The 9,771-nt window shown below is 34.0% G+C and overlaps 2 long non-coding RNA genes across 2 annotated transcripts; one reads left to right on the plus strand and one right to left on the minus strand.

The window, feature by feature from the left end:
* Window positions 1–426: 426 nt before the first annotated feature.
* Window positions 427–5,731, minus strand: LOC141376120 (uncharacterized). Its single transcript, XR_012385327.1, has 3 exons — window positions 5,460–5,731; window positions 5,167–5,321; window positions 427–4,162 (listed from the first exon to the last, which is right to left on the minus strand). It is a non-coding gene; the product is annotated as an uncharacterized lncRNA (long non-coding RNA).
* Window positions 5,248–9,698, plus strand: LOC137490353 (uncharacterized). Its single transcript, XR_011009771.2, has 6 exons — window positions 5,248–5,437; window positions 5,699–5,743; window positions 6,026–6,104; window positions 6,463–6,526; window positions 6,804–6,930; window positions 7,890–9,698. It is a non-coding gene; the product is annotated as an uncharacterized lncRNA (long non-coding RNA).
* The last annotated feature ends 73 nt before the right edge of the window (window positions 9,699–9,771 follow it).

The raw sequence follows: 9,771 nt of genomic DNA on the forward strand, positions 1-9,771 counted from the left end.
TCCTCACACTGGAGAAACTCCGCCCGCATTTCATGAGAGAACTGAAAAACAAACCTCTCATATGGCAAGCTATGTATTCCTTCAAACTATCTACAAGTATGCCATACTATACTTTTAATAGAATTGTCAAATTTTTGTTGTAGTTTGGTTCTCTCTTTGGTTTAGCTGTTTGGTCTAGATATTTATTTATTTATTTATTTTTGGTTTTAGTTACCATGAAGGCAACTCAGCTCAGCCTCTCCATAGCACTATGCCAACAAACAGTAAAAAGTCATTCATGTTACTTATTGGTACAAACCAAACTAAAACTTAGATGGCTCGCCAGCTAATCTGGCTTCATGGTACAGGCCCTGGTTTGCTCATTTTAAGATCACACACAGTTTAAATTAGTTTATTAATATTATTTTTATTATAATTTTTGTTTTTAATGTTACAGCACTTTTGTGTAGCACTGAGACCATTCTAGCCTCATAGTCCACCAGTATTTATTTGTTTATATAATGTTTTTGAAATAAGTAATAGCTTATCATTGCCTTTTTATAACTAAATATTGTCATAAAAGCTTGTGCAGCACTTCATCTGTTGTAAAACTATTATGGCATAAAGCAATATTGATTTTATGTTTAAAACGTTTTTCTGTTTGGACAAGAAGAAGAAAAAAAAAATCATAAAGGCAAGTTTTCAATTTTGAGAAATTTAAACCCCCACTTTCCTTTTCCATCCCTAGCAACGAAATGCTGCTTCGTCACTGACAAACCATACCCGTTTGAATTGAATGCTAAACTGGCTTTCCACACAACCTCCTTCAGCAGTCTGCGCACAGGTTTAGTGTTCTTTAGTTTTCATAGAAGATGAGAGTTTCGTTCAAAAAACCCAGGTGCGTCAACAAAGTATCGAATTCACCTCCTATAAGGAACACGTATAGACATTTCAAGTTTTCTCTTTAAAAATAGCTAATCAGAATTGCCTTCAGACGACTAAGCTATATTTTTATTAGTATGGTGCAGTTTTTGTTTTTCAAACGAACATTGCAAATTATTAAAAATAAACAAAATAACAAACATCTCACAGCATAATAAAACCCATCTCCGAGTAACAGTGTAGCGCAATTTTTATTGTTGGGGTATAGCGCCACCTGCCGTGTAAAGGTCGTTTTTTAAACTCTCTTAAAAAGGACAAACAAACCAACAAACAAACACATCAGCTCATTAAATGTATGTCTGCAGTATCTCAAAGATTTGTTATGGGCTTGTTTATTGTATTTGTCTTCCTTGTAAATATGGAACACTAAAAGTAGCTCATGCTACTTTCAGAAGTCTAAAACCACAGTTCTCCTAAAGTTAAGAAAAGATTTTAAGTAGCTATCAGCTATTACCTCAGGTAGGCCAAATATATTAGCCAAATAAAACATTAATGCAAATAAACCCATGCCATAAACAACACAAATGCCATATGCACACCAAATATGAATTTACATTTATTTATTTATTTATTTATTCTTAATTCATTTGTTTGTTTGTTTGTTTATTCATTCATTCGTTTATTTATTTATTTATTTGTTTGTTTGTTTGTATGTTTGTTTATTTAGGTTTATTGGCTAAAGAAAATCCATCAACTGCACATTAACTGGTTGTCCAGTAGATGGTAGAGGTGAGATGGGAATATTAGTGGAGAAAATACTAAGAATTGTTATTTTGTACAAAGTTTTGTAACAATTTTGTTACAAATTACTCAAAAAGTACCATTTAAACTTGGACTGCTGTAGCCTAATTAAAATCAAATAAAATATTAATATAAAAAATAATAACTAATTGGATAGTAATAATGTTCATTCATTCATTCATTTATTCATACATTTTCTTTTCGGCTAGTCCCTTTATTAATCCGGGGTTGCCTCAGCGGAATGAACCGCCAACTTATACAGCACGTTTTTACGCAGCGGATGCCCTTCCAGCCGCAACCCATCTCTGTGAAAACATCCACACACACTCATACACTACTGACAATTTATCCTATACCTAATTCTCTTGAACCGCATGTGTTTGGACTGTGGGGGAAACCGGAGCACCTGGAGGAAACCCACACAAACAGGGAGAACGTGCCAACTCCACACAGGAACCCCAACTGACCCAGCCGAGGCTCGAACCAGCAACCTTCTAGCTGTAAGGCGACAGCACTACCTACTGCACCACTGCGTCACTCCAGTAATAACGTTATCCCGGAAATTTATGTTTATTTTCTACTAAAAATAAGTTAAAATGATCAAATCTTGATTGATTGAGTGACTGTAATAAGAAAAAAGCACAACATTGTTATTTATATGACCTCATACAGGGAACTATCCATCATTATACTGATGTTTTAGACTTGTTTTATAGCACCAAAACACTCTTCTCTTTTAGAACTAGCATGAAGAGAAATAAAAATTAATCGTACTGAGGCAGGCAATTTATCTTCATCTCAACAGAACTGAGGAAAAACTCCAGAGTTTACTGACCTGAGAAAAAACACTATTTATTTATGACATATCACAGCAAACGCAGACACGCTCAAACTCATATACTTGCTTTACTGCAAAATGCAACTGTATAAAATCTTCCCAGTAGACTGTACATCTTCATTATAGGCACACACTTATATCTTTCAGATCTTTGTCAGCCATGTTTTCCCCCAGACAGCGAGACAAGGCACTGATGAAAGCTTTATGATGTGAAGTATGCAGTCTACAGTTAGCACCGATGTAAGCACATTTTTTGTTAGACCCACACTGATGAATGTTTACACTGGTCATATTTTTTGGGGGAGAGCCTGTCAAGCAGTAAGATACATTAGGCTGGGTGATAAGAGTGGAATCCGAACATAGCAAGAGGATTTTAAAATTCTGAGCTGGCACAGCAAGAAAATAAACTCATGGCTCAAAAGTTCTTTAACGTTGTTTACCACATTAGCAATAAACAATTTGTACTCGTAAAATGTGTGTTTGGCTTGCTTTATAGAAGCTATTTGGAAATAAAATAAACCTTATTTTTAGAATATCAGATTCAGGATACTGTACAGTTTAATACAGTGTCCTGTATTAAATGTAGGCTATAGACATCAACTGTATGTTGTGTCCTTGTACAAAGCATGGGTATGCAAACTATAGGCAGAGAAACGCTTAATAGCAAAAGTACAGCTATTGGCAACATTTCAAGTCATTTTTTTTAGCATTTTAGAGCAACGGATTCCCTCTGGGGTAGATGTTTAGATGGTAGTTTAGTTTTTACATGATACTGAAATATTTAGGCCTAATGTGTTGTTTTATTTATGCATTTGATCTTTGAATGAAAGGGTCTCCAATTTTTACATTGAGTTTGCTTTAGATTTTCCTTTCTCAAAAATGAACCATTGGAACAACAAATGATGTCCAAGCGCTTTTAAATAAAGCATTACTTTATATTATTAATGCTTTATTCATCATAAAGCTTCACAAGTAATAAAATAGTGACTCTGTATAGACTTTGTCGAAATAACGTCACAATAAGACAATTTTGTGTTTAGTTTTGATTGGGTCTATTAATAAACTCTTCTTGAACTTTATATGGAAAAATTGGCCACATAAATAAAAAGGCTCATTGCAGAAGTGAGGGGGGACTTAATGCCATAGACTTTTTTTTAGCTGTTTATGCATTTAGAATAAAGTGGTTATGTTTATTAAACCCAAATTCTATATCTATTTTTCACTCCTAATTATATGCTGAATAAAATTGGTTGTTCCCCTTTATTTTAAAATGCATTTTTTTTGTATAGTAAACTTCCGGTTAAGTGAGCCAGTTTTCATCAGCAGGGGCTTCTTGCTGTGGTCTGTGTGGATCTTAATGCCCCAGTATATTGATGGGGACTCTATACTGCTCAGTGAGCACTGTCTTTTGGACGAGATGTTAAACTGAGGTCCTGACTCTCTGTGGTTGTTAAAAATCCCAGGATGTCCTTTTGAAAAACAGTAGGGGTTTAACCTCAACATCCTGGCCAAATTTGCCCACTTGCCTCTGTCCAACATGACCTCCCCATGTCACAATTGGCTTCATCACTCTTCATCTCCTCTCCACCAATCAGCTGGTGTGTGGTGTGCGGTCTGGTGCTATATAGGCTGTCGTTGCGTCATCCAGGTGGATGCTGCACACTGTTGGTGGATGAGGAGATAAAAATGTAATAATAAACATGTTCATCTCATTTTTCAGCAAAGAAACTGTATTGTTCAGCAAGGCAGATTCCGTTGGGTTGCATTAATTAGTGAAAGAAAGTGGAGAAAAGCATTGTTGCATCATAAATACTTTCTTCCTAATAAGATAAAAGAATTTCACTTTAAAATATTGCATAAAACATATATGGCTAATTCATTTGTGTGTGTGTGTGTGTGTGTGTGTGTGTGTGTGTGTGTGTGTGTGTGTGCGTGCGTGTGTGTGTGTGTGTAAATTTGTTTAAGTCTTGTTTAAGCCTAAAGAATTTCTACTTTTTTATTTTTGTTTCGAATTTTTTTTATACATAAACAAAAATACATGGCTTCAATCCCTACTTTTCTGACTGACTTACTGCTCTAATCTTTTCATATGTGCAACAACAAAAAAGTTTGTGTCAGATTTTTGGTAATATAAAGAACTGTTATCTATTGACTATTGATTAGATTTAGATTGCTTTCCTTTAGTTTATTAATTTTCCTACATTTCTATTCTATACTGTAATTTACGTACCCCATTCTACTGTTTTTTTTTCTCTCTCAGTCAAAATGCAGTTATTTTCCTCCTTTTACATTGATCTCATGATTGTGTTTGAATAGTTTCATTCATGGATAAAAATTAATAAATAAAGAAAAGATTTGTATTTTTTTGCTGTAAATGTTAGACATTTATTTTATAATTGGTTAAATGTGAATGTATTAATACAAGGCTTTTTTTGGACTGTAATTGTTTGGCTAAGTTAAGAAATAAAATGTGTTGATCTGGGCAAACGATTATTGTTATAATAATAGTTATATAATACAATGGCGGTACATATTCAACTACAAATTTATGACGATGACATTAAAAAATATCACAAAAATAAAACGAAACATATTTGCTCAAACAGCACAGCTCATATATGAATAATTTAAAAATTCTATGAACAAATACAAATCTGCTAACTTACGTTGTATGTTTGGGCTCTGTGTACGCTTTGTAAATCGACCCGCTCGTTGTCGCCTGAACTCGGGGAGCAGCAGCGCACGTCAGTTAGCACTATATGAATAAGCACGCTGCAGTTTCGACTTCCGCAGAGCTGCACGTCAAAGCTAAAACATTGGCCTGTCATAAACAAAAACTACATTTTAGTAGCGTTAACAGTATAACGTCTTAAACCAGTAAATGTAATTCGCTTATTAAGAGATACGCTGAAAAACAGAACTCAACAATAGCCGAAGGTAATGTGATGTTTCCCATCACCTTTAGTGAGTGCATCTTGTTTCTGTCAGTTGATTTTCGGTCAAACTGTACATAAGCTGATTTGAGGGAGAGTGAGTTTATATTTGGATGTTTAAATACATACAGTAGATTGCATTACAGTAATATTAACTATGAATATTTTTGTAATAATCATTGTCAGCTTTTTTACAACTTAGGTCAATACCGTGATAAATAATGTGATGAAAGCTTAATTTAGAAATAAATGTTTGTTTACCCAGCCGGCACACGACCGACCTTCAACGTTGAAATATGGTTGAAATAAGGTCAGTTGTGTTTTGAACGTTGAAATAATGTTGATAGAACGTTTAATGTTGAATGGTTGAAAAACAGCCTGCATATGACAAGGCTTCAACGTTGAAATGTGGTTGAAAATATGTCAGTTGTTGCTTTAATGTTGAAACAATGTTGAATGATAAATGGTTGAAAAAAGTTACAGAAATCCTTGTACAAATCAACGTTGACATTTTTTTATCATGATCTGTATGTTGAATTAACGTCATGGCTTCACCCAACATTCAACATGTTTGGTTACCATGGTATTGGAGGACTCCGCGCACGCGGCCACGCAGCGCTTCACTTCACTTAATTACGAACACCTGACCTGCAGTGCAGCAGAATTCCGAGGTAAGCGTGTTTTTAGATGCTTTAACGTTTTATTTACCCCCCGATTTTGTCAGTGTATCTTATACGTGACTTTTGAGGTGTAGTGTTTCGAATTTTGAAGCATTTAAAACTTTCCAGTTTGTTTTTAGTCTTGTTTGCGCTCCGGTGACGCGCAGCTAACCTCGAGGTAATGTCACATGTTTAACGTTAGTCTAAATGAGCGTTTTTATGGCAAATTCAAAGCGATAAACTCCAAACGCAGTTTAAAGTTACTGAGCAACGTTATAAAACAATATCCATTTTAAACGCTGTATTATTAGTGTTATTATTACAAAGTTAACTGCTGTCGTTTCACTGTTGTTGTTGTTTTTGCTTTTAGACATGTAACTTACTCCAGAGACGCACTAACTTGCACAGCATTGAATGGAAAAGGCTTTGTCCATGTAAGTTTACTTTACCTTTAACTATCTGTTAAATCTTCTTGGTGCTTTGGTTGGTGATATTCTCTTTCTAATCTGTTTGTTTATTGATTGTTAGGCTATGTTGTGATATTATATTGTTATATTGATATTATTATTGTGAAATCATGTTGTGATGTTATATATGTGACAGTATTGGGGAACAAATATGTATTTAGTGAGAAATTAATGCTTAAATTACACTTTGTATAGTAGCAGATAAAAGGTGTAATGGGTTTTAACTTTCTGAGTTTTCTGGAAGGTCCAGTTGAGGGCATCAAGAACACGCAGATGGCCTAAACCTGTGTCAGCCTGGACAGACTGCAGTTCTGCTACTCCACGCCAAGGCTTTTGTATGGATGTCTTGACTGCTACTGTGTTCTCTAAAGGTATTACTGGAGCAAAACAACAGCACCCGTTACAGTGAAATTTGTATTCAAAAAAAATAGTGATACATGTGTAGCAGGTCCAGTACATGTGATGTCATTGAGAAGTTGTTTTATTAAATGTCATTAAAACAAATAAATAAACATGCTATTTAAATAAATCTAAATATTAAAAACTTGAGGATTAAGATGACAAATGAAATGCATCATCTGTCTTGCGAAAAGGGTCTACTTAAGAATTCTGGTGTTTTCCAACTGAAAGGGATAGTTCACCCAAGAATGAAAATTTACTCACATTTTACTCCCCAAATGGTTTAAAACCATTATGAGTTTATTTTGTTGAACACAAAAGAGGCTATTCTGAAAAAAACTAAAAACCTGTAAACATTGACCTCCATAGTAGAAAAAAATACTATAGAAGTCAATGGTTAAATAGATTTGCAGCTTTCTTCAAAATATCTTTTGTGTTCAACGTGGTCAGTAAATGACGACAGAATACAAATTTTTAACTATCCCTTTTATTCTCTGTCCTACATGCAGACTTTTACAGAAGTGCTACTCCTTCTAGAGTTTTTCTCAACCATGTCTAAAAAGCTTTAAACAGCTTTTACAGTACATGTAATGGTTTACAACAACTTGTAATTATTAGATGTGTTGAATGTTTCATGATTCTTTACTGCAGCCTTTGTTAAAAAAAAAGAAAAAAAAAAGCAATTTTTTCGAGAATCTGAAATTTGAATTCTGGAAATGCTGGCACCGGTGGTGGCGAAGGGCTTCCTGACGACATCACACCTAATTCTTCACTTCTCTTAGTTAGGAATATTCAGATGTATGAGTCAAAATTATTGAGTGTGACAATATTATAGGACAAATTTGGATTCAATAAAAATAAATATTTGAATTTCACTTTGTATAATAGCTGATACCAACTTAGTTGTAACCTCGTATTTCATTTATTGCAGGTTTTCTGGAAGTTCCATTTGAGAGCATCAAGGACATACTGATGGCCTAAACCAGTGTCAGCCTAGACAGACAGACAGACATCTATTGCAGTTCTGCTACACAAGACCAAACTCTCTGCTTTTGTATGGATGTCTGACTAGTATGGTGTTCTCTAAAGGTGTAACTGGAGCAAAACAACAGCACCCGTTACAGTGAAATTTGTGTTCATAAAAGATAGTGATATATCAGGTATAGTAACAGGTCCAGTACATTTGTCATAAAGGTTAAATCACAGTAAGTACTGTAAAAATAACTTGTTTGCCTTTGCCACAACAGGTCATGGTGTGTGCAAACTACTCGTAGTAAACACACACGCTGATCTGATGGGGGAGAGATATACGCAAACACATTTGTATTTACTGTTTTGTTTTGCCTCACTAAAGTGTTGTTGGAGCTTGGTATGTTCACAGTTGAAATCACTGAAGTCACATGGAACGTTTTGACAATGTGTTTTGTGCCTTATCTTGACAATGACCATCTTGGGACCATTGCTGTCTGTAGAGGATGAGGAGCATTTAATCTAAAATATTTTAGTTTGTGTTCTGAAGATTAACAAGTCTCTGGGATGACACAAGTAATTAATAACAGAACCTATATGAACACTTAATGTGACATGTAATAGTGAAATAGTGGTCCTACATTCACAAATGTGAGCCATTATTATAAGACCCATGTGAACATGCAATTTTTATGATACTAATAATAATAATGGAATAACAAATTGCTTTTACTGTTGTGTTTGTGAGAGAGAATCAAACCATATATTCTACACATTTTCTTGATGATTTACTGAAATATTTGTCTACATGTTCCACTGTCACAGGTGCTCAGTTTTGCTGCAGTAATGCTAAACACAATAGATTTACTTTATACAAAAAAAATAAATAAATAAATATTTAGCATGCAGACCTGCAAAGTGAAGCAGTAATGTCAGGTTTAGATTATAGCATGAGTTTTCACTATTGTGAAAGTGAAGCCATTCATTCACAATGAATTGGAATAGCAAACCTCATTATTGATTTTGTAGGAAACTCACCTGGTGTTTGAGAAATAAATATGTATTTAACTGCTAGACTGATATAGATGTTTAAGTGTTTTACACTTGATTTTTTGTCCCCAGTGCCATCTTTTACCTCAAGTGTTTCTCTCAACCTATAAAACCTCAAACAGATGTAATGTATTTCACTTGTGATTCTTAGTTGTGAGTGATGTTTTTTATTTTATTTTTTTACTGCAGCCACTTTAAAAATGGGTATTTTGTAAACTTTGTAAACAGAATTGTATTTTGGAGACTGTGATGGTTGAAGCGTAGTTTAGTTACTTAGTTTAATTTAGTTAGTATCTGTCTTTCTGAAGACGGTAACACTTTACAATAAGGTTGTATTAGTAAGTGTTAATGTATTTACTAACATGAACAAAGAGCAATGAAGCATCTTTCATATAAAGAAAGTACAGTTCATGTCAGCTCAGTGCATTAATGTTAACAAGCATACATTTTGATTTTAATAGCATCGGGACATATTTCAATTAATTAAATGATTAATAAATGCTGTACAAGTATTTGTTCTTTGTTCATGTTAGTAAACATTAACTTTAATTCATGAAACCTAATTAAAAAGTGACTATTTAATTGTATGCCTTTTTTCTGTATTTGAGTGTACAGCATGTATAGTAACCTGCATGGTTTTAATGAACTATGTATGCTGTAAATGTTGCTGTATATTTAGAATAAATGAAATGAGGTGTGTATTAAATAAATTGATACACAGACTAAGTTGTGTATTTGTGTCGTGTATTTTTTGTTAGTAAAAATTTGTTTGCTATATTTATGGACTTTGCGTT

The sequence above is a fragment of the Danio rerio genome, chromosome 9 (genome assembly GCF_049306965.1).
Source record: "Danio rerio strain Tuebingen ecotype United States chromosome 9, GRCz12tu, whole genome shotgun sequence".
Classification (NCBI taxonomy): domain Eukaryota; kingdom Metazoa; phylum Chordata; class Actinopteri; order Cypriniformes; family Danionidae; genus Danio; species Danio rerio.